Source organism: Dreissena polymorpha, chromosome 10 (genome assembly GCF_020536995.1).
Source record: "Dreissena polymorpha isolate Duluth1 chromosome 10, UMN_Dpol_1.0, whole genome shotgun sequence".
Taxonomy (NCBI): Eukaryota; Metazoa; Mollusca; class Bivalvia; order Myida; family Dreissenidae; genus Dreissena; species Dreissena polymorpha.
The window spans coordinates 69,251,209-69,274,040 of record NC_068364.1 but is presented as its reverse complement, the minus strand read 5'-3'; the positions used below and the strand labels follow the sequence as shown (position 1 = coordinate 69,274,040).

Sequence of the window (22,832 nt, the reverse complement as noted above, 5' to 3'; positions counted from 1 at the left end):
TCAAAAAGCAAAAGACACAGTCCGATAAAATTTTAACGTCGTTTTCGGTTGGACTTCGTCCTACTAAACATCAAAAACAAGTCCTCAACGAAATGCTTCGCGTTTCAAATTATACTTACAACTGGTGCTTGTGGTTAGTAAACGAAAAAGGATTAAAGCCACACCTATTTGAACTTCAGAAAATTGTTTGCAAAACAAATGCCAGCGATGTCGACCCTCAATACAGGATTGAAAACGATGACTGGTTTTTTAACAACAAAATGACTAGAGTAAAGGGAACATCGTGCAAAAACTTTTGTACATCTTACAAGTCGGCTAAGGCACTTAAATCAAAACTAAAACGACCAATGCCTATTTCAAATATCATTCAAGGATCTTTTGGGGTTCCAAAACTTTACATAAGATTGCTTTCATCTAAAGACGTTTGTACACATAATACCAACATGCAGAAGCGATACATCTGTATGATACCGGACAATTTTGAAAAGCGTTCAAATCCTAAAGAACGATTCTTAAAACTTGCTAAACCGATAACAAAAATACCTCCAATTGAACACGATGTTAAAATTGTCAAGCGTGCTGATGGCATGTTTATCATGAACATTCCTTGTGATCCTAAGTATACACGAAGAAATGCATCAAACGATACAATAGATAAACGTGTGTGTGGTATTGATCCTGGCGGTAGAACGTTTGCTACAGTGTATGACCCAATTGACTGTAGTGTTTTCCAAGTTGGTATTGAAGAAGACAAGCAGTATGTGATTAGCAAACTCCACAATAAAATAGATCATGCGCATATGCATTTGACAAAAGCGCAAAACAAAAAGCAACAACAAGCAGCTCGTGAACGAATTGTATCACTGAAGAAAACACATTTGAAACTAAAAACGTTTGTAGAAGATATACACCTTAAGCTTTCTTCACATCTTGTCAAAGAGTATCAGTATGTTGCACTGGGTAAAATCAACGTAGCACCAATGGTAAAGAAAAAACATTTATCAAAACGTGCTAAAAGGGATTTGCTATATTGGCAACATTACAGATTTCGCCAACGGCTAATCAACCGGACTACGAATACTGGCTGTGTACTGGATGTTCAAGATGAAGCATACACTTCAAAGACGTGTGGAATGTGTTCAACAATCAACGAAAACCTTAAAAAGAGTGAAACATTTTATTGCGATCAGTGCAAATATAACACACACAGAGACGTAAATGGTGCGAGAAACATTTTGCTGAAATCTTTGCGCATGTTTCCGTTTGAAAAGCAACAACAATAATAACTATGTTACAATTAGGTCGATCCATCCTAAATTCGAAAGTCGATTGCTTCGAGACTTTGCGTATGCTTAGTTCGGGGCAATTGTCTGCCGAATGATATGGGTTAAACATCAGTACGATAAGAATGCAACATGTCAAATTGGTTCTCGCTATGGCATTATTGGTTGATACATAGTATGAATAAATCATATTAAACATCTAATCTGTGTTTTGTTTTACATGCTTGAAATGAATGTTTTATGCTTACACGACTTCAGGCTCATATTGGCCTTAAAAAAGGAAAATTAAGGTCACGGGTATAAATAGCTAGTTTTTGACACAACACAATCATTCTTCCTTGAGATTTCAAAGCGACATGGCGCTCTCCAAACAGCTTACCAATGCTGGTGTTCGTGTAGATGATGAAACTCATCCATTGCATTCAACACCCAGTGAGATGATACGAAAGCATCCAATTTTGTACTCACTTCTCACAATGACTGACGAAGAAATTAAAACAGAATATCGTTCGCGAGAAAACGATGCAGCAGCTAATTTCATTGCTCAGCCATCACAGCAATGTTCCAACGACTCAACAGGTTCAACTAGTACAACGACATCGAATAAACGAAAAGCTATTGCTAATTCTGACGGTCAAACTGTCAAAAAACCAAAACGAAACGCAAAACAGGACGCTATTTCAACTGAAAAGAAGCATGAAGACTTTTTCGAAGAGTATTTAAAAAAACAAGAGATACTAAAATCGTCGCACGGCAAAGCTCAGATAAAAATCGACAGTCTCAATAAGGCGCTAAGGTACGTTAAATCTGTACCAATTGATGAGCCGAGGTTAACATCGTGCGTAACAACTGCAGCTACAAACATTTCCAATGCAATTGATTTGATTATTTCAAACCATCTAAAAAGCAGCAGCAAAATCGACTACTGCAGACTATGCAAACTTGAAAGCAATCCACCTAGAGTGTTCAGCAAGAAGTGTGGGCACGGGTTTTGTTGTCTAAATTGCTTTCCAAAGTACATGGAATTTGTAAGTGCTAACACTGGTGAACAAATTGTTTGTTTGAAATGCAAAATACCATATGATTGTCACACTGGTTGTTTTGGACCAGGTTATGTCATTTTTGGCTAGCAATGTATCAATAAAATCTATGTTACACCTTACATTTGTGTTTTTGTGTTATATGATTATACATAGAGTTGTGAGTGAAAGAATCTGAAAATACTGAAAACTGCCATTTCACACAATCAGACAAGTAGAAGGTTGTGCTTGCTAGCAGTAATAGGCTCTCGGAATGGCAATCTCTTTTTGAACCAGACCAGTTATGTAAGCCGAGTATGAAAATTCTCATCTTCTTATTCATATAGACGACTAAAACAAATCTGCACAAAAAATTGACTTGTGGTTGTGCTTGCAAGGTCACACACACACTGTAATATGCGCTCGGAATGGCAATCTCTTTTTGTATGAGACCAGTTATGTAAGCCGAGTATCAAAATTATTGTATTCTTAATCATATAGACGACTAAAACAAATCTGCACAAAAAATTGACTTGTGGTTGTGCTTGCTAGCTCAAGCAGACACTGTAAATTGCATTCAGTGATTTCTCAAATCATATCAGAGCTAGGACTTGAACCTAGATTTCCTTCTGCGAAAGAAGGCGTTCTTCATTGAACCACTCTGAGAATATGAACTGAACATCACTTCACACATAACACACACAATGAGTTTTGTGGACAGACATGAATGTGCTGACAGAAAACCATATTTTTCTAAATTGCATTTATATACTTTTTTTCTCATCATTTGCATCAGAAATCTTATGAGAGCCATGTATAAAAATTCTCATATTCTTATCCATATGCATGAATAAACCAAATCTGAACCAAAACATGGCTTGTGGTTGTGCTTGCTAGCTCAAGCAAACACTGTATGATGCGCTCAGTGAATCACAGTATCACGGCACAACAAACACACACAATAAGTTTTGTGGACAGACATGAATGTGCTGACAAAAAACCATATTTTTCTAAAAAGCATTTATATACTTTTTTTCTAAGCATTTGAATGAGACCAGTTATGAGAGCCATGTATCAAAATGTTCAAATATTCTCTTATGGACCTCAATAAAACAAATCTGAACCAAAACATGGCTTGTGGTTGTGCTTGCTAGCTCAAGCAGACACTGTTAGATGCGCTTTGTGAATGACTGAATCACTGCACAACAAACACACACAATGAGTTTTGTGGACAGACATGAATGTGCTGACAAAAAACCATATTTTTCTAAATAGCATTCATATACTTTTTTTTCATCCACTTTCATCTGAAATTGTTATGCGTGCTTGCTTGAAAAATTTGCAAATACATACACTATAGGCAATGATAATAAAAACTGACTCGGGACAGACTTACAAATGGGTTTGCTTGTTGATACACACATTTGTGTTGACTTGAAAGAAAGATTGTTGTGACCAAACATTCACATGTTGGCAAAAAGCAGAATTTGCATTTTGGTGTGTATATAGATTTTTTTGCAGTTTTAGACTTCAAATATTTTTGTGAAGAAGACTTTGAAATGGACAATTATGCATTCTATGGATAAAATATGAAAAGTGAGCCTACATAGAAATATGAAAACAAATCAGTGCACATGTTTTCTTCACATAAACTGTCATACTCAAATGTAAATTCTGGTAAGAAATTATTCAACATATGACAAATGTTTTACACAGTCAATACAACATGATAAAATATCTGTGTCCAATACAGTTACTGTACTGACCAACATGCAAAATTTTCATTTTTTGTGTTACTAACTTTTTTTAACTTGCAAAACCCACAAATGTTATGCCATTTTTGCTTCTAGATACTTACAAATCCATACCATAGGAACTTCTTAAAAAAAATAACTCAAACAGGCAACCATTGGGTTTTGCTTGTTGAAATTGAATCAAATATTGTTGTGACCTTGAACATTCACATGTTGGTAAAAGAAGCAGAATTTGTAGTTTTGTGTGTTAACAGATTCTATTTGCAGTTTTTGACAGAAATGGTACTTGCGGTATAGATTCAAAAATTGTTGAATATGTTTGATATGATTCAAAAATGAAAAAAACTGACCCTTGAAGTTTAATGACAAATATTCTGACAAATTAGTGCACATGTTTACTTTCACATAAAGTATCATATTGAAATGTAAGTTCTGGTGAGAAATTGTTCAACTTATGACAAATGTGACATTATTCAATCACAGTGTTAACAACACACAGTTACAAATAAATACTGATTGTTCATTCATTCTAGAAATCAACTTTGTATGGCAGATTTTGATGTGTACAAATAACATTCAAGTCAAAAAAGTCTGATGCAGCTAAGAAAACAAAACAACACAAATCAAGTTCTAAACTGACTTATTTTACATAAAACAGCAGTGATCACAATCATTTGAATAAAAGAACACATTTTGTTAAGAGCATTTAACTTTGGTACAAAAATCTACACAATATGATTTATCATGTACTTCATTTTTCTTTGTTTACATTTGAGATGTGTTGACATTTCAACAATACACGGTTTTGTCTATCATGAAACAAAAAATATATTTTGGTGGTACTTTCTTGTAATCGTAACCATGTTTTGACAAAATTCATCGTTTCTTGAACTCTCAATCCAAGAAAGAAAGCCTGAAAATGCCTCACATACATGTATCGATACTGTACATAGAACAACACCCATTTTTCGGAAGGTTCGGATGAAACTCATATCTTTGAACGTTGTATTTTTCCAAAAAGCAAAGTAAACTATAAACTTTTTGTCAAGCATGAATTAAAACTATCTTTTCTAGAACTAATGACACCGCATATTCCGCAAAATTCGGCTTGTTGATAAAAATACTCGTCGATGAAAACATAAAACACTTTGTTTACATACAATTGGGGCTTTTGTCGACTTTGTGAAATTTCATGTTCTGGGGAAGGGACATGCATTTCGAGTTTTATGCTGTTGAGTTGAATAACGGCATACTATAAAAGGGCGAATTGCTTGTGTTTGAATCATTTCGATTTTTGAAACCGAACGAACAACACGCATAATGAGTGACAGAAAAGCTTGCGAGCAATGGATGTCAGGTGTGGAGAAAAGTGGAGGTTTCCAGGCATGGTTAGAGAGGCAGAATAAGCATCGTGAGAATGAGTCGTTAGCTGGAAACAACAAAGCAGCTTGTAACAAATGGATTAAGAGCATGGGCGAAATGCTGCCAACTGTTTACGACACTACGTTAGTGATTGTGTGTCATACGTGCAAAAACTTTTTTTCGATGGTGAACTTTTGCCGTAGATGCGAGGCCCTCAGCTGTGTGTCATGTACGCGGATCGACGATCGCTGCGAATGGTGTGGCGAAATTCAGGGTTACGGCCAAAACAGAGAAGCGAGGCTTTTGCATCTGTGATGGACTGATCGAGTGGACTATGTGGGCTGATCTAGTGGACTATGTAAACTGTTGTACGTTGTTGTTGCGAAAGATTGAATGTTTGAAATATTGATTGTTGCAGAATAAAATCGTTTGAAACTACATATACATAGTTGTTTGTATTTGCTTTGATTAGAGTTGGATAATATAGTTTGAGAAAACATACGACACTGGGTTATATCAATAACTAACGCAATAGCGAAATCAAACATTCGTGCACACAATAGTACTTGTTTTTCAACTTTGCGTTTGGTAGTTGCATGAATAAGTATATGTTACTACAAGAACAAGAACAAAACAAATTAAACGGTTCATGATATTTATTTACAACACGATCATACAAAACATACTCATGTGTCTATCAATAGTCTTGTTCCTGGACCCACCATTCGCAAAAACTGGCAATGTGGTGAATGTTTATGGTGTTCCAAGAAAACATCGTCTGTAGATTTCCAATGATACAACACAATGCCACAACGAAAACATTTGCAACGGTCGTGTTGTCCCAAGTAGTACAACCCGCAAGAAGCAAGCTGGTATTTGTTTGGTTGTATTTGGGGAGACCAATGCTCAAACGTTTTCAGTCTGTCGATATAGTTGTTCATGAACATACTTGTTTCATTCGTGCAAAAAGCGTCGGTATCATCCATGATATGATATGATATTATATTACACATGCAATTGGTTATTTCAACATCTTTATACATTTTTTGTCTCAAAAATACTCTTGGTCAAACGTTACGAGTTTTGTTCTCTTGGCTTTTGAGCTCAACAAAATCCCATTAATGGTTTGAAGTCGTTTTGTGGGATCTTGGTGTGTCCAGCACAAATCATATTTCGGATTGATCAGAATAACCTCAATATCGACATAGTACACAATTTCCGTATCTGTCGCTTTCCAACATTGATCTCGCGTCGAAAATGTAAACTTCACATCTGGATAGAGATCCATGATGTACATTTCGACAGCTTTGTTCCACTTTTCAATATTCAAACGCAACATATGTCGAAAAAATCCCAAATCTTTGAGTTCAACGGCTAGCATTGTTTAGGTGTATAGAATCAATTTTCAAGTTACTACCTATATAACATTTTCTACCAAACAAACAAACACATGTTAACGTTTCAACAAGTTTATTCAATATTTTGCACATCGACAATTGACAGGCACGCAGTGACAGGTCCAGCATCGGTGCATTCGGTTTATACGTCGCTGTGTTATTTTGCCCACGCTGAGAAAGAATGGAGGACGTTTCGCCACCGCAATTTCAGCTTCCCAGTCTTCGGTTTTCGTTTTTGGAGTTACCACCCCGATGCTGGTATTTTCTGAAACAGAAAAAGCAAAAGTTAACAACTAAATGAACAATGCTTACAATAAAAACTGCTATGAAAACACAATATCTTATCAACACAACTTACTTTTCATCTCGGACTGGCTTATTTCTAAGTCCCAATTCTCAGTCTGTGGAACTTGAAATTTATTTGCTGGTACAGACATGTTGTCGCTTTGGTGTTTAAATCAAAAATGATTTGAATCAATAGTCATGTAGCGCATTTTATATTCAGCGACTGTTTGAGAACCACTAACCCAAAGTTGTTGTCACTTGTGTTCGTGTACAGAATATTGAGAATTTTGTTTGCAGTATTGTATTGACAAGAAACAAAGTTGTACTTTGTTTGCACCAAACGCTCAATTTCATCACGAAGTGTCGCTGAGTCATCTTGCTGCGAGACCTCAAGAATGCTTCTCATGCGAAATGAGTCAAGCTGTTTGTTCCAAAAATCAGTAGTGCATTTGGGTACGAGTGTTTGACCATAACGTTTGATTAGACACGAAGCCAGTTTGTCATGCGTATTCTTTGAAAATGTTAGTACTCCAATCATACTTAAGGCTTGTGTCAAGTAATAGCTCGTAGCTGCCATATTATTGGTACATGTTCTTGAAAAATAAAGGTGACACTGATGAACCTCATTGCCGTAGTTATCTTCGTAATCGGTTTGTTCGCAAAGCAGAAAATCAAACCCATTGCTGTGTGAATCACTAAACCTGAGCTTCACAAACTGTATGTATTCAGGTTTAGATATATGAATGACAACTTGTTCTAGGTCTGTTTGTGTGAAATCAACAGGCAAAACATGTTTTTCGTTGATAACAATGTAACACGATGAATCAAAATCAAAGTTTTGATTTATGTGTGTTGCTAACAACTCGGGTTGGTTTGATTTGATGAGTGCATTTAATTTGCTTTCGCCTTTCCGTTCGATGCAACGAGCCATATCTGTTTTCAAAACCTACTTTTTCAAGCTTATACCACTAACTTTGTAACATGACGGGTTGTATATAAAGCCATGCAACTTATTCAATGCGTCTCATTTACAATCTGACAACCGAAGCGACAACATGTTCGTCCAAACATTGTGCGAAAAATTCATTCGCGAGAAAAGAAATTTCAATGCGAATGGTCACCAAAAGAAGTACATGTTTAGCGTTACATGTCCTTTCACAGATGTCGAGGGACTGCGTTTTACGTCGATAACTAACAGTCCGTATGACTACTTGAACTACAAGCCAACGCTGGACCATGTGTTTCTCGATGAACCGACACTAGCTGCGTTTGAACGATATGTTGACTTGATGTTTTCTGTTGCCGATGAAAAGATTGATATGTGCTACTTCAAAATATTGAAAACATTAGTACCAGAACATTTCGCAACTCTTAACGAGCGCATAAAGAAGGGTAGATACATGCAGTCGAATCCCACGTTAAACTACAGACTGCCGATATGCATAATACCAGTGTTGGAGTTGCATGGAATCGAGGAGTTCAGCAAAGTTTATTCTGTGAAATCGACTTGTCTTTCTTTGGAAAGGACTCAGATACGATTGAAGCTGAACACCTACTTTCGAGCAGTCATGACATTACTCGATTGTACGGAAAACGATATCGTGGAAATATTGGTGAAAAAAGGAGTGCTACCGAGTAAAAACTTTCAGCTTGTCAGTACACAGAAAGAGCTCACAATAGGTCTGAAAATTGTGAGAAGCTGTGGTGAAATATACGAAGCGTTGCAAACTGGCATCGAAATGAGAGAGATGAATGCTAACGTATACTCACTGCAACCAAAATATGGATATCCAAATACAAATTTGTGTCAGGCGTTAGAGGTTTTGTTTGTGATGCATCCTTTGTACCGCAAGCACATCAACAGTCTTCACATTGAAACGGAGCTGATCGATGGGGGAAAAGGTAGACTAGTCAATGCTATTCCTAATCGTAAACGCAAATTTGCTGAACATTCAAAGGATCAGTCCAGTCTCCCCAAAAAGATGCTTTGCAAAACACAAGAACAAACATGGAATGACTTGCCTTGTTCTGATAAGAAGGCGTGTTCGGAGCAAAACGAGATAATCAGTATGCCGGTCGATTTGGCAGTCGTGAAAGAAGAAATCGTGGAAACGTTCACCCCAGAACAAGAGGTACAAGAAAACCCGATGCCCGTAAGCGATATGTTGCCCGAAGAAGACCCATGTAAAGTTTACTTCATCAATCAGTGTCAAAACGAAGAACACGAAGATATGCTCTCTCAAGCGGTTAGAACATGCATTCCCAACATTCACATCCCACCGAACTTTGTCGCATTTTGTGTGTCGAAGGAATTGCTGACAAACGGCCTCGTTTTGTACATTCCTGCAGATTTTGTGTTGTAGTCTGTTGTGTGCAAATTTTTTGTTATATAGCTATTACATGTGTTTTGTTAGATGAATGAAATAAAAACCAGCTATGTTGCGCTTCATACTATTTGTCTTGTTTGTGTCTCTATGTAGCTGTAACGATAACTGCTTCAAGAAATCGCCAGAGCGCGATCTGGGTATATACAATGGTGCATTCTCGATCGTTTCCTATGATGATGCGCTAGACAAGTTACGCAAAATTGTATATATTCCTGAGAGAATGTACACAACGCAATATGATATTCTCGAGGCCATACGAAAAGTCATAAATCAAAATTTGGGCGTGAAAGACAATTATTTGACCATTGATAATCACAGGGACAGGTTTTGTTTCCAAATCAAAGGCAAACTCTTTTTTATTTTGACCCCGAATATAGGTAGGATGCTAGCTACTGATTCTCTATGGCGATTCTTGGTACCAGACAATACATCTAATCATGTTGCAGACATCGAAAAACGCAGTAGCGATAATGATTTCGTTACATCGACAGTTTCAAACGAAATTGACACACACACAAACAGCGAAATGGAAAACACAACGCTTGCTTATATCCCCAACAATGGTTCGACAACCACAAAGGTTAACAAAAAAAGCACGCAAGCAACACTGAGAGTTGCACACGAAAATACCACTAAAACATTAAGTAAAAAACATAACACATCAGTTGTCAATGCCCTTAGCGATGGTTCAACAACCACAAAGGTTGAAGAAAATAGCGATCTTGGCACATCGATAGTTGCAAACGAAACTAGCACACAACAAAACTACAGTAAAATCCATAACATAACGAGTGGTAATATCACAAATAATGGCTCAACAACCACAAAGGCTAACGAAAATAGCGAAACAGGATCTGTCCTTGTTATAATCGAAGTTGTGTTTTGCATTCTAGCCGTGTTTGCAATCGTTCTTGGACTTATAGGATTTGTGTATAACGTTATAAAAAAAACACAGGAACTAAAATAAATATAAAACACACTTATACAAACGGATCTTGTCATTCTTGATGTTCTAAGCCAACCATGCGGTCGTTTATCATTTTGTGTTTTTTCATTGTTGTCCGCGCAGACACAACAGTTCAAAGCGTTTCTTCAACAACCACATCGAGAGTTGCAAACAAAACTAGCACACAACAGAACTACAGTGAAATCGATAACATAACGAGTGGTAATATCACCACCAATGGCTCAACAACCACAAAGGCTAACGAACATGGCGAAAAAGGATCTGTCGACGTTGTGTTTTGCATTCTAGTCGTGTTTGCAATCGTTTTTGGAATAATAGGATTTATGTCGTACGTAATAAAAAGATCATAAGAACTAAAATAAATATAAAACACACTTAAACAAACGGATCTTGTCATTCTTGATGTTCTGAGCCAAGCATGCGGGCGTTTATCATTTTGTGTTTTTTCATTGTTGTCCGCGCAAACACAACAGTTCAAAGCGTTTCTTCTTACGGTTTACAAAACTGTTATTGCAATGTGTGTGATCCGACTAAAAGTATTGGTAAAATATATGATGGATCTTGCTACTTTATCAGTATTGAGCAACAGTTCAAAGTTGGAAACCAGTTTTCAACGCACGTCAATGTACGTAAAACTGTAAACAGTACCGACTATAATGCATACGATGTGGTCATTTTTGGACATAAAAACATTCATCTAAAAACGGTTTTCACTCAAGTAAGCAACGAATTTATTTTGAACAACATTCAAGGTTCTATCAAGATAGCGCTGTTCAACAACAAAGATAGGCCTGCTCAATGCGTTCATTTGTTTAAACGAAAATATTTGGGCATTTCATGCGAAACGGCTAACGTAGCGCTGTTAAAAGCGGATCGAGGAGAGTTTGTGACTGTGTCACCTTTCAATCCGCGTGCGTACAAGACATGTTCATTTGACGAAAACGCAGCAGCGTCGATCACATCTCTTAAAACTTGTTTCGTGGTGAATGAAGATGGCCAGTGCTTACCAGCAGTGCTGCAAACAGAAGAAGAGTTTCAAAACGCTTTTGACTATCTGATTAACAGAACGCACGACCCGAAGGTGAATGCAATATCTCAAAATTTGATGTTCAAAATTGACAGTCTGAACGAAACGCTCGAATTAAACGATTACGCGATAGTCTATTCGCGAGTGTCATATGATGAGAACAATACGTGCTTGTATATCGACGTGAATGAAAAATCTATTTCGTATGAAGATTGTACAACAAAACGAACTCTGTGTCAGATTAGAATTCCTGGTATGGGACTGGATTCACCGAGTGACGATGATTCCAAAATAAACAGCTTTTGGGTCTTATTTATTGCACTAACATTTGTGGTTGTTTCTTTGGTTATAGTTATAGTTATTGCGTATGTGTTGCAAGGATTTCAATCTAGACGTTTACAAACTACTACAACAGTTCAAATAACAAGCGCCTAACTCGAGTATAAAAACCATTCACGCAAAGTCAGTAGTTGTCATAACGTAAAAAAATGTTCAGCTGTGAGTTTGTGGCTGCGATGGTAGCAAATTACTTGGAATGCAAGCAGTTTGAGGACTCAAATGACACTCTTTGTGACATCGTCGAATGTGTGATTTTGCTTGTAAATAGCACTGTTACGATGCATGTTCTTACAAAAGATGAACTGACCATAGCTTGTTTTGATGAAGACTATTTCGCCGAATTGCTTGAACAAAAGCTGAACAACGTTTTGAGCTGGGATGTGTTTGTGACTGCATTTGTTTTGTTTGCGGCCGTCGTACGTGAAATATCGAATTACAACGCTGAAGGCTTCTACCACCTGAATAAACTACAGAACGTGTTCCGTAAATATAGACTTACTGACTGGGTTGCAAATCAACCTGGTAAATGGACATCGTTTATACAGTATTGTAAGCGAGTTTGTTGAATAAAAAGTAGAAAACAGAAAAATACGTTTTTGGTTGTTTTATTCATATGTTCAATCATCACATTCACGGTCGCTCTGTAAACTAAACGATACATTTGATTCCAACTCTACAAACAAATCGTTTTTATCAAAAATGTTTTTGATACCAATCATATCGATGATTTCCTTGCACATAGCACAGCCGTTGGATTTCAGTAAATCATATTTCTTTTCAGTCTCGCCATCTCGATCAGAAATACTGAAAAGCAGTTTCGTTTCATCTAGTGTATCCCGTATTATTAGATCGACATCGGCGTAATTATCGTCGTTGATTTCGACGTTTCCAACAACATCTTCAACAAGCATTAAGTACACGCTAAGATGAACTGTGATTCCAAAGCACGTTAGTTTAATTTCGTACTTAAACTCAGGTCTTGGCTCGAAATAACAATTTGACCAACCCGGTTGAAACGTTTCAGATCTATACGCATAGAACTTCTTAACTTTGGGCTTTTCCGTTGATGTGATGCTCAAATACTTCGATACTATTTCCCACAACTGTTTTGCATCAGCTTGTGACTTGATTTTCCTTTTCCTTTTTTCAATGCGATCATACTTCGACATTTGCGGACGAGCATAAGATGACCATCTGCGTCCAAAGTACATGTTTTGAAATGTAACACTTTCCGATATTAACTGACACTTAAATGGTTTGTGATCGAAATCGTTACAAAATGTGCATATATATTAGCGCTACGCAGAGTTAACTTCATTTGTTGATGTTTGCGACTATATTTCTTGGCATTTTGCTTATTCAATCAATCATCGAAGAACGAAACCCAGATTTTTGGGATCGCAAAAAGACTAAACTTGACAACAACAAGAAGCCATGATCGGTGTTACAATGCTTGCGATTATCTGTATTCAAGACTTACGATGGTGGTTTTCTGTTAGAAAAATACGAAAAGAATGCATACAGGTTATGAAAGAACTTCGTGAACGCTTTCAAGCAAATAGTTGCTGTGATTGCAAAGACTGCAAAAAACGTATGGCTCAACTTCACCTGGAAAAAGAGCAAGCAGTGAAAGACTCGCGTACTTGTATAATTTGCTGCAATGAAGAGAAAACCTTTGCCGTAGCACCATGCATGCACCTTTTCTGCGTACACTGTTGCTGGCACATGCATATATACGGGAACAAATGCGCTGTTTGTAGATCTGAAATATTTGATTGGAAGCGGATTCATTGGACTGATTAGTGTTATGACTTTTAGTGCATGCTTGTGTGTGTATTTGTTTGAATAGTATCGTCAAATAAAATGTTGAAATGCATTTTATGTTTTGGTTGTTAGTTTGGTAGAGAAGATGCAAGTATATTGACGTTTTGGGTTTTATCTTGCTGCGTGAAGAAAACAAACACGCGTGTTTACTGTTTTTGCTCTTTATTTTCAACATACAACAAACAAAATACGACATTTAGTTCATAACATTTTCTTCTCTGCGCTTTCGGCTCAAACTACGACTGAACACTTTTGTAAAGCTTCTCTTTCTAGTTCTCGACCGCTTTTCATCGTTTTCGCTAGGTTCGTTGACAGACATTGGTTTTTGGTTTTCCTTAGACTCGTTTTCTCGTCTTAACAATTCGTTATCATACGCGGTTTTGTTGTGAAATGTAAGAAGTTGTGGAATGCGTTTAAGAAACATCACCACTTCTGTCATGCCTAGGTGCTCAGCGAGTTCGATCATGTTTACCAGACTAGAGATTGACTGCCAATCCGAGTAATCTAGCGTGAGACCGTTACATTGGTACTCAGACAGGTTCATGAGAATTTCAAACACGTTCATCAATTCTTGAACACTGTACTTCGGCTGAATCTTGACATGATTTGTCTTAACGTTAGTGAACATTTTCACAATTGCTGCTGGGTATGATCTTTGTTCTTTGCCCACATAAAATACAACCCTGTCTTTGCTTTGTTTAAGCGACTGAATGAGCTTTGAAGAGATTTCAATACCAATATCGTACTTCAGTTTAGTGAACAAGCGATTAGTGGCTTCGGTGTCAGTGACACGATTAATATCTTTAATGTTTATGGTTGACATGGTTGTTGGTTGTGTGCGGGTTTAGCGTTTCTATAGAAAAAACTATCCTTAAATAGATTTTTATCTCAATTTTCCAAACCGTAATTTGTGATTGCATAGACAGTTAAACATCCACAAAAAGTCGTGTTTTTTCTTAAGCTGGGCATCACCTCCTATAGTGTTGATCATGACAAGAAAAACATAAACGCCTAGAAGCGAATAAGGACATAGTGACGTGTTTCTCGAATGTTTGTATGTATCGTAAATAAACTTGATGTATGTGGAATTGTTAACCGTACTTTCGTCAAACAGAGAGAAAAAATTGTAAGCTTTAAGTCGGTTGTATCCACAAATAGGATCGCCAAATACTGAATCAAAATGGCTTGTAATTTCGCTAGTTGTCAATTTTTTGAACAACGACATGCGTTCATCGTCTTTGAACTCATTGAGAACCATTGTGACACACGTTTGAATTCCACACCCGAGTTTTGAGTTCATTTCTACTAGCTTGCTTTCGAATATTCGTATTGGTTCTTCATATTCTGTTATGTATTGAAAAATGCATAGCGAGCATTCGTGGTGATGTCTAGAGTACATGGGTGAAAGCAAGTAGGTGTTTTGTGCTAACTGTTCGTCTTCGTCAACAATCAAAACCTCGTCAATATCCATTGATAAGGCAACAAATGTTTACAGTTCATTGATACAATTTATTTACAACATATACAAAAAATGTAACACACACAAGTCAACATAATCATACAATATTGCAACAACGTAGTCATTCGTCATCATCGCTCAATTCTAGATCACTGAGTATAGTCTTTTCCTTTTTCGGTTTCTTTGCAGCTTTCGTTTCACCAGATTTGCGCATTCTTTTAACAGCCAGACCGTTCATAATTTCCTTTTCATCATCGTTTAGCGTATCTGAGATTTCTGTATCGGAGATGTCGATATCGGCATATTTGCGTTTTTCCTCAACATTGGAAGATTTTATTCGCTCTATTAGCGCAAACATGTTTTCGTCTTCCCCAGAACCGAGTATTTTGTTAATCACATCAATTGGAATTCGATCGAAAACGTTAGAGCTCACAGTCTTCACAACATCGTCCTGCAGGTTTTTTGTTTTCTTGATGCCCTTTATCAGATTCTGCGTTCTTACTTTGAGGCTTTTGTACTGCGCTAGTTTGGCATCAATCTGTTTTAGTTTCTCTGAAAGTTCTTTTATTTTCAAATAATCGTTAGGCGACAAGAAGACACCTGACTCGACTTCAGAAACCAAATTCCTTTTCACGCCGTGATTGAGTACAGTGTTCGCAAACTGCTGTATTCGTTCTCGGTTGTTCGTTTTTATAGCATAGCTCGAGGTCAACATTGCTTGTGCCATCGTAGAAAGTGATTGCGAGTGTGCTTATTTTGTTAACTGCAGCTATATATATACGCTTGAAAAATAATGCACGCCTTACTTGTTCATCATTGGCTTGAATAATCGAATGTAGTACGCCTCTTTGGCTTTACGCACGTGCTTGTCTCGCTCTGTCTCCAAAACGAATACAGTGTACCGTTCCTTAACATCGCACAAGTGTTTCCCACATTCTATCAAATGGTCAGTAGCTCGACACAAATGCTGCTCTGTTCGAATATGAGAGTTGTGTGTGTGAATGCGTTTTCTCAGATTAACGGTCTCGCCAATATACTCACCGCCGCAAGTGTTGCACTTCAGAACATATATAACATCTTTTGATTTACAAGTCAAGTTCTCTCCATCTTCCACCTTATACACAAAACCACATTTAAACTGAAAACTATTTCCACTCTTTATTTGAGAACATAGAGTGCAGCGCTCACCGTTACATGGTTTAACTTTGTAGTCCATCAACAACTCGAAATAGTGAAATTATGACTAAACATGTGTTTATGCGTTTTTTGTTACAAAAACATGAAGATGAGCTGGTGCTGTGAAATTGATTCTTTGTTCCTGCATAGCACAAGTAATGTCAAAACACGAACAGTTTTGCGAATTTAGCTGACTGATATGTAGAATTTTACTTATTGTTGTGAAACAAAACTCGATTGTCAAGTCGAATATGAACACGTTTTCGTCTCCAATATCGTCTAGTATGGTTTCAAAAATGCTTTCGAGCAGTTCTTGTTCATTGATCAAAACGCTGATGCATTTAAAAACGTGGATGGAAAATTCTTGAGTGTTACCAATGCTCTCGCGTTCAATGGTATACATGTTGTTATACGAAGTCATTGTGAGTTATGACAATAGCGGATACAAACGCTTTGATATATGTTAACTCTTTACAACAGTATCGTTATGCCGAGCTATGCTGTGTAGTACAATTATGAAGCAAATAGCAGCTATCACAAGCACAATGAATCCACCAACGCTAACAGCGACAGTTTCCCACAACGTTAGTTTTTTAAGTCCCGGTTCGTCATTCGATGCACTTTTACCAAACAATACCTCGCAAATTGTGAGTCCTTTTTTGCATTTTTCGAATGAAATTGTCTTTGATCGCATGTCGACAAACGTGCATTCGTGTTCACTGATTGCTTTTTTGTTGTACACAATGAAGTGTTCGCTTGTGACAGAACTGTCATCTATATTTTTTATTTGAAACTTTGCCTCACTCATATTGTGTGCCGTGTTCTGAGTAATGCTAACCAAATATGAAACTAACTTATCATCCAAATCGTAAACACTCGCAATACTTGAGTGCGAACAATTTGCATCAATCCGAAAACATTTGCCATTTTCCGCTTTCACAGCACCAATATCGCAGTATGTGAAATTAGCCAATTGTATTTGTGGTACGCGAATGAAATGACCATTTCTCGCTATAAGCACAGCATTCGTGCTCTCGGTACAATTCTCAATTTGATACGTATTTCTGAATAACGACATACAAATCTTATCAACAGTTGTGCCATCTTTGGTGCTGAAGACAGTAAGTCGATATGATGAAGCCTTTTTCGCGAGAATAACTTCGTTACTCACTTGTTTCACTATTTGACTTAGCATCGCACGTAAAGCATGATTACGTTCGTTGATAATCAAGAGTGTGTATTCACGAAACGGAGAAAAATGCGTATTAGAGGAAATCTTGAATGATGAATCCAAGTCGATGAAATAGCAACGATTGTTATGTACTTTGCCAATTGTAGTAGAACGATTACATGCTATGCAGTAACAATTTTGCAATCCATACGTAGATACTTCTGCAACGGTCTGCTTGTTGTGCTTAATTCCCATTTTATGCTTGTTGATAGCATCTTGCATATTTTGAAATTGTTGGTTAACGATGTTATCGTTTTTAACTGGCAGACTAACGTTGAGTTTTGGCTTGTTAAGAGCATTTTGAATTTTGTGAGAAGTTTGGTTAACAACAGTATTTTTTTTAACTGGCGGACTTATTTTGTTTTTTGGCTTGTTGGTAGAAGTTTGAATATCGTAAAATGTTTGGCTAACGAAAGTATTGGCATTTTGAATATCGTGAATTTTTTGGCTTACGATAGGGTCAACGATAGGTTTGTTTGTTACTGACAGTACTTTAGTGTTTTTGAAAAAAAAGTCAGAAAAATCGATAATTGGAACATTTTCAGCGCTTTGCTTTTCATCCAAATTATCGTCAGAGTAATCCTCATCAAAGTTATCCTCGTCAGAGTAATTCTCGTCAGATTGATCATAGTCAAAGTCGAACTTATCATCGATTTTTAAGCGGATCTCACTCATTTCTTGCTCTATTTGTGTAATTGTGTCTCGCAATTCTTTGGACTTAGAAGGGATTATTTCCAAACCTAGATCATATTCTTTGATATACTTGGCGACTGACAAATCATTCATTTTTCTCTTCAATAACGCATTTTTGATTCGTGTTAACGCATGATCCTGTTTCTCGGGACTAGCACCTTCTAAATTCACATCGCACCATGTTCCGAACGTTGTACACAGTTCAATATTAAATCTGATGAAGGCATGACCGTGCATCCCATTTGCACAAATTTCACTTCCATCATATGTCAATGAAAAATTGTACGGAAACAAAGGTATCCAAGCGTGTGTGTAAATTTCAGTAAACACAGATTCTACAAACTCACTGATAGAGTACGTTTTCGGCTCAATTTGCAATCTAACTAAAAGACTTGGTAAGTCGTAAGTGATAAACATTGATCCCGCTACAAAACCATCAACTACACTGTATACCGGTTTTGAAAACGCTTTTTTCTTGTTCGGACATCTAGATAGACCTATGGATTTGCATTGTTGCTCATGACCTTCTAAACTAAACTCTGGGTTTTTCATCCATTTGTTGAAAAATTGTAAATTTTCTTTGACATCGTCGTATAATGACAAATACTCATAGGTTACGTTTATCAACACATAAAATAAACCATTCGTAACGTCAATCGGTGTGTCCTGTACATGCTTGAAACAAGACGGTTCATAAAAATTTGGTTTAGGACGTCCTAACGCATTTGTATGTAAAACTAAGGGAAAAAACAGGGCAACTATATGCACAAACATATACATGACGAGTTTTTGATGCATTGTCATTTTGGAAAGTTCCTATATAAGTATTTTCAAACAACAAATTGAAGTTATTTGTCTTTCAGTCATTCACATGGATTACACCACAAATAGCATTCCTATGTGTCTGTGGACAGATTTCCAGCATGTAGAAATAAATACAAGAGAACATTTTGCACATCAATTCGAAACGTACGCAAAACTCAAAGCTTCTCTACAACCAACGAAGTTGATAATGTGTCTATTTGATGAAATTGTTGAATTCGTTTGCAGCAAAACAAACATAAGCAAAATCAAGATTCAACATGCGCTGATGGACTCTTGTACTTCAAGAAAAACCTTTTCAATTTGGTCGTTTCTGATCAAAGATGTGACAAAAGAAACCTTGAACGTTCTTGCTACGAAAGCGAACCGGTGCAGATTCGATTTATTGTATGGTTTCATTCATGCCGAAAACTGGATATGTGGTGCAATTGATTTTCGAGGTGCTGAAAAGTCAAAAGATATTGCCAAAGATATTCTTGAAACAGAGCACGTTTTTGAAATGTTTAGCGCGAATGCGATGACAAAATTTACCCATCAAATTGTGTCACATCGTGATTGTTGAATAAAATGTATTGTATTATAGCTTGTGTTTTTGTGTTTATTTTTTGATACTTCTCGAAAAACAAACAATACGCAAAATCGTTTTAGGGTTTTTTATTGACACATACATGCACAATCGAACACAAAAGAACAAACATGCCATAACTGTCAATGCCTGAGTCTTACATCTTCTTTGTTCATTTTCAATATCCATGTTATGATTGCTTATATTCAAATGTTTTGAGTCGTAGCGTTATCGAAAATACACCTAAACTTCCTATACAAATACATGGATGTTGCCTCTCATATTCATCCATGTATTGAACGAATGCCTCATAGTCAGAAAAATAAATATACTCGGTCTCTTCATCCCATAGACGTTCAACCTGATTTTGTTTTTCATCATCGATGCCACTGATTTCGTCCGCAAAACAATTGTCGAATTCTTCTTTATATTTTTCCTCCAAAAAACTTTCGTAAGATTGCAAAAACTGATCTTCTATCATATCATCGATATCACGGCTTCTGCAAACCCAACACATTTTTCTATCATGTATCTCTGCATCTTGATCATTGGAACCCTTTTGAAATATGTGATTATCATCGTCGATTTCGCCCCGGTAATATTTTTGCTTTTGATAAAACTGTTCGTAAGATTCGAAAACCTGTTCTTCCAGTATATCGCCAGCATCATTAGTTCTGCAAACCCAACACATTTTTCTATCATGTTTCTTTACATCTTGATCATTGGAACCTTTTTGAGGTATGTAATTATCATCGTCGATTCTGTCCTGGTAATATGTTTGCTTTTGATCTCGTTTTGCATTGCGTATTTTTGTTCTTCGTTTCTTTTTCAGCCTGTTTTCAGCCTTTTTACGCTGCTTTTCAGTTTGTTTTTGATAAGATTTGTAGCGGGTACGAGTACAAGTCTTGTCAATTTTCGCCATTAGCAGCTCATCCAAATCACTATAATTATCGTATTCGTCATACTTTTGGTCATCTTTTGTTTGAAGACTTTCTACCGATTTATTTGAATATTTTTGGTTATCATCGCTAGAATGAACATCTTGATCGCTTTCTGTTTCCACAATTCCATAATTATCTCTTTCATATTGCTTTTCAAACTCGTTTTCCAAGTACCTATCGCATAACTCATAGTCAAGAAATTCAAATTCAAAAGGACAAGCACGACCAAACCGTCGATGACTGAGTCTCACTATTTCTTCTTTGTTCATGTTCCAATCGAACACAAAAGGACAAGCGGGGCACAGCTGTCGATGCCTAACTCTCACATCTACTTTGTCCATGTTCCAAATGGAAATGTGCGCATTGCAAAACACGCATCTAACGCAATTAAAAATAGTGTCGGAGAAATTCTCTCTCGTGTCGGAGATGACACAAGGGTCGTAGATGAACCCTTGGCTAGCCAGGTCTTCCTTTGACACGCTGCGTTTGGATGGCCTGTCTTCAAAGGTTTGAAGTCTCTGGTCCATAGTTTGATAGCGACTGAAGGCTCGTGGTTCAGATTTTCTAAGCCTCGCAAAACGACTGTACACAGACATGTTTGCAAACAAACGTTCTTAGACTTACTAACGTATTCATCTCCTATTTATACCATTTTTTTGTAATGACTTATGCGATACAACTCTCGTAGTACAATTAGTGTTTGACATTGTATATTGAAAACAAAATTAGCCCGGCAAAATTAGCGGGGGGGTCTTTTTTAAAACCCCACCCCCCTTATTAAACCGTCAGAACATTTTCCGGGCATATCATATAGCGCCGCATCCCGCACCAAAAATGCACACAAGAAAAAAGTGGCTGTGGTATCTCGTCACCTTTTACTTGACTTCTACCACAATGCCACAGAAATCACGCATCACATAATCAGATCAATCGAAAATCATGCGTTGTCAGTTCATGAAAATTTAGATTGTTGTATTTCCGTAATTGTGTAATTCTAGTGCAAGTGGAAATCGGCGCATTTCATAATATTGGCCACTAATTTTTGTCAATGTGAGTGTGTATTAAAAAAGAAGGTGTAGATGTTCTAAATCATATAGAGAGGAAAGAATTTTTAATACAGCCGTCCTGGTCAAAACGACTTAAAGACACTGAGCTGCAATGAATCGAGTAGTCGAAAAAGAGGTAACCACTTTCGGCGTTTTTGGCGTTTGGATGCCGTCTTTACGTGTTCGCAAGTCGACTTTAGTGGGCCTGTTTGACGGCCCCTTATTTTAACGTGGGTGACCCATTAGACGTCGAGAATATGACAAACTAGCGAAACGCATCGAGGGTAGTTCATCAAATAAAGCAATTAAACTATGGCGGATAGAAAATGTATACTTTTTTTATAATTTGTCTTTGCCACCATGCCTAGACAACGAGCTAATACAAGAGCCAAGCTCTTTGATCGTCACAGTAAATTTACGTATTGTCACATTCCCCATTTGTTCATTTATTTAGAGAAAACACCGTTGTAGCCATGCTGAGGCACGACGAGACAGCTGCATCAGCGTCCGGTCATAAGTTCCTGTGATCTGCCATAGAACCGTATAATACATTAAATTATGTCATAATGTTAATCTAAGGACAATATATCGCAGATATCTTTTTGAGAGGAACAACTCGAGAATATGCGCAAGTCCACCCAAAAGGTTTGCCGCATATGATAATGCGTTTAATTCGAATCATTAATATCTTAGATGAAACGAAGAGCAGATTTGTTGCACAAAGCAAAACAACTGCATGAACAACGTGTGAATGGTGGACACGAAATGACAAAGTTCGAATGTGCAGCCTACACGGAAAACATATGCAGTTTTATCAAATACTGATGATTACTGTCTTTAATAATTATCTAAAATCATAAGAATATGACATTCGAATCCAAGGGCAATAACTAACGGATACAAGACAAGACACTTTATTGAGACTTGTACAGAGTACATCGTTTAAATACATCAATAACATATACATACATGATGTCACGTTTTTAACATTTGTTTAACATTGTGTTATGGTTAGATATAGGTTTACAATACGCAAAAAGCTACATAATTATATATTTATACATTATTTCATTTTACTTAGATTGACGTCTAAATGAAAAGTTATAACATTTAATTAAATGCCTAAGAAAATCAGTTATAACAAGTATTCGTACAGTATTTCAGTGTTAAGGAGGAAAACCTTACGTATACTACAAAGTAGTGTTCAAAAATGTATTTATTGCTTTTAACGCATATTTATCCCTTTCAGTGCTGG

General features: G+C 36.9%; 1 long non-coding RNA gene across 1 annotated transcript; it reads right to left on the bottom strand.

The window, feature by feature from the left end:
• Positions 1-6,871: 6,871 nt before the first annotated feature.
• LOC127847339 (uncharacterized) lies at positions 6,872-7,475 on the bottom strand. Its single transcript, XR_008033935.1, has 2 exons — positions 7,174-7,475; positions 6,872-7,080 (listed from the first exon to the last, which is right to left on the bottom strand). It is a non-coding gene; the product is annotated as an uncharacterized LOC127847339 (long non-coding RNA).
• Positions 7,476-22,832: the final 15,357 nt, after the last annotated feature.